Source organism: Sminthopsis crassicaudata, chromosome 6, assembly GCF_048593235.1.
Source record: "Sminthopsis crassicaudata isolate SCR6 chromosome 6, ASM4859323v1, whole genome shotgun sequence".
Classification (NCBI taxonomy): Eukaryota; Metazoa; Chordata; class Mammalia; order Dasyuromorphia; family Dasyuridae; genus Sminthopsis; species Sminthopsis crassicaudata.
Window position 1 is genome coordinate 106,667,257 of NC_133622.1, and position 4,040 is coordinate 106,671,296.

A 4,040-nucleotide genomic window follows, 5' to 3' on the forward strand; every position below is an offset into this window, starting at 1 on the left:
GTAAACAGAGGCTTCTTACTAGCAAAACTTTTTGGCCATGGAAACCCATGAAAAAAAGAAAATTATAAAATGGATTTACTTCAGTTCCGTATAGTAGTCACTTTCTACTTTTGCAGTGACGGCAAAGTGACAGGGAAGGGGGCTAGAAGATGCTAAGGCATTGCCCCTATTTTAGCTTATATTTAAATATTCATTGAATTGTTGGTACTTTCAATGTGAGAGCCTTTACCTGTGGCCAGTGAAGTGGCAAACTACTTGAGGATTTGAGCCACAACAGTGTTGACATCTTTGCTATAAATAAAACCAGGAGAGATATAAGGAAGTTGGAGAGAAATAGTTAGATGTTATAGAGGATGAAGAGACAGAAAAATATGTGAAGATTATGACAAATACTTTTCATTTACCAATATAATCATATTCCTTTGTAATGCTATGCATTTTATGTATTAAAAATACATAAGGAAAAGGTCCATAGAATTCTACAGACTGCCAAAGGGATCTATGACACATTAAAAAGGTTAGAATCCATGCTCTAAACTAAGCCTTGACTTTAGTATGAAGATGCGCACACAGTGGGAAGGGCCAAACAAATATTGAAAACTATGGTTCATGAGTAACAACTGATGCCAAATTAGTAGAATGTTCAGAAGATTTATTTCTACATGTTATGAGTACTGTCTTCACTAAAAAACTAAAGCTTAACATATGAGAAATGATTTGAGTATTGATGTGAAAGTTATTTCCAGATTAACTCTCCATGTGCAAGCAAATCATGGATTGAATAGAGCAAAGGTAAAAATCAGCATCAAATTAAAGAAAGAATAAATAATTATCAAAGAGCATCTATAATAGTTCTATTCCAATTTGTTTTTTTTTTTTAAAGCAGAAATGGATATAGGAAAATATATTTGACTCTATCACTACTCTTTCTAGATAGTTTGCTAACATAAAAGCATTTGCTATAATGAGAATCCAAGGAGGTCAGAAATCATTTCACCTAAAAAATATTTAATCTTCTTGCCAATCAGACATGCATGTAATAGAAGCACAAGTTTGGCATTTGAATTCATTTGCATGAAAGAGTGGAAGATTTGAGCAGTTTTACCTCACAAAAACAAATATAAACACTAGAAGGGAAAATTAGTCTTGGTGTGAAAACTTAGTCTAAAACACCACTAAATTAGTTCATTCCAGGGACATTTACAAATAAGATTAGAAAGAAGATAGTAAATATATAAAAATGGAACAAATCTGCCAATACTTTTAGATAATTTATTTATGACAATGGAACTGTTAAGGGACAGGTCAATTCTCTGAGAGCCTCCACAGCTGTGGATCATAGCATCTGAAGGAGTAGCAAGGCAGCCTTTACTGACACAGATGTTGCTTGTGGATTGAGAATGAGATAAATTGGAATCAGAGGGAAGAGGAGAGAGGTCAGAGAACAGTTACTGCCTCTCAGTTTCCTTGTATTGTAATTTCGCATGAGGAGATCCATTCTGCGGGTCTGGGGTGGATCTCTTGCAGCCACTATCAGATGACTTCCATGTATTCCAACAGGAACCATTCCATTTGAATTCTAACATCTCAGTTCCTATTGTGCTATATAAAGAATTGGAACTAGCACAATGAATACAGTAACTATACTACAGAACATGTAAATGTTCCATGCTGGAAGTAGGATAATTTGGAAAATATTAAAGACTAATTTTTCAAGATATCAGAATGAGGGAAATTTGTGAAATGAGTGGTGAGGAAAGTAATGGTAATATTAATAAGACACCTTTGAGAAGACATCTATTTCTCATTTCTATAACTTTTTTTACGGCAAAAATCTTCATACTTATCAAGAGTATCCTTGATGAAAAAATTTTAATAGAATAGGTATATTTTTTTGCTGACAACTTTCTACACATTCTTATTGTCACAAAAACTTTAATAAATATAAGCCTTTGTAAAGGTAGCAAAGAAAGAGTAGGATTTTAAGGTGAAGGAACAGCTAGAAGGCAGTTTGGTTATAACAGGACTTCTTGAACTTTTTGAACTTGTGACCCCTTTTCGCTCTTTTCACCCCCTTTACATAACTCCTACTTAGATATATAAAATAGATATACAAAGCAAATGATGATAAATCATAATTTCATTATTCTCATATCCCCACATAAAGTTGAGACCCACAGTTTGGGCTTTAATATAGAGTACATAAAACAGAACTTTATGATAAGATTTAGATGCCAGGCAACAGAAATTGTTTTTTGTCCTAGAGATAATAGGTAATCAGTGATGTGTTATATCTGTCTTTAAGATGTTTGATAGTGCTATAGAGAATAGATTGGATAGTAAAGAGATTAAAACCTGAAGATCTGTTTGGTAGCTATAATAATAGTTCAGGAAAAAAATGGATAAGGACCTGAAAGAATTGTAAATGGAAAGAAGGGAAACATACCACATATATTTTTTCAGTTGGTTGGATGTGGGATTGGGTGGGGCAGAAGAGTCAAGAATAATCCCATTGAACTTTTGGGAGTGCAGAAGTATAATAAATTGAAAGAGGGAAATTTGGAGGAGTGGTGGATTTAGAGAAAGTCTTTTGGACATCTTCCAAATGAGATTCCAATGGTTCATCCAGGTGGAGATGTCTAGGAGGATGTTGACAATGTGGGCTTAAATTTTGGGGGACAGATTAGAAAGGACAACTGAATGTGGCCCAGGATACAGAGGAAGTTAAGATCTTTGTCTGAAGTAATACCCATTCAGTGATTAAGGCTAGGTAAGAAATGAGGCAAAAAAAGGCCTCTTTTACCTAGTTTAAAAAAAAAAAAAGCAAACCAACAATAATCTGGGAGGGAAAGAGCTACTGTGTTAAGCATCAGAAATTTAAATATAAACAAAATCGTTGTTCAGTTGTGTCTGACTCATTGTGACCCAATTTGATATTTTCTTCGCAAAAAGATATTGGAGGTGTTTGCCATTGTGTTCTCCAGCTCATTTACAAACGAGGAAACTGAGACAAACAAGGTTAAATGAATTTCCTAGAGTCAAACAGCTAGTAAGCATCTGAGGCCAGATTTGAATCCTGGAAGATGAATTTTCCCAACTCCAGGCCCAATATTCTATCCACTGTGTCCCCTATCTGCCCTAAACAAAGTAGGACCTTCTCTAAAAGAGTTTACATTCTGAAAAGGAAAGATAATATTTGTAACATTAATATAATGATTAAAATAAATATAAAGGGGAGCTGGAGTCCAGAATGTGCCCTGGCTAGAGATGTGCTAGAAATGGGATAAATTGAAACTGGGTAAGATGAGTCCAGAGTTGGCTTTTCAAAGCCCCAGGGTGGGTCCTGGATTATATTTCCATTATGAAATTGGAAGGAGTGGAGGTGTTGGCTTGAGAGCAGTCAAGTGGAGATTGGAAGGTCTCGAAATATTCTGATGGTGCTGTTCAATAAAGAAGTATTTTTAATTCTAAATCCTCAGAACAGGTTCTAGAAGAAATAGCTAAAATCCATTGAGAGTATGGAGCCTTTCCTGTTTGACAATGAATAAGTAGCAATTCATCCAAATGAAAGCATGGGAATTTTAGATTGGTTCCTTAGTTCTCTCCCTACTGTAAGAGTCTATTTCATTTGTTTTTCAAATATTCCAGACAACTTATCTATCCAACTTCTCTTTTTAGCTATTTGCAATATTTCAAAAGAGTCCCATCTACTTAAGAATTCAGCATAAATAAGCTCTTTCACTTTCTTTTCATTTTTTGAGAGGCATTTGGGGATAATTGACTTTTCTAGAGTCACACAGCTAATAAGTATTAAGGGTCTAAAGTCACATTTGAACTCCTGTCCCTCTAACTCCGGGGCCAATGTTTTATCCACTACACTATCTAGCTGCCTTATATATTTCATTTCCATGGAAGAAACATTTCTAAAAAATTGTGTTAAATCAGAAATTTTTTTAGGGTGTAGTGAGAAAAATGGTCAAATCAAAAATAAAAATGCAACTTTTTCCCGTCAGAATTCACAGACCCCCTAAAATCAAGTG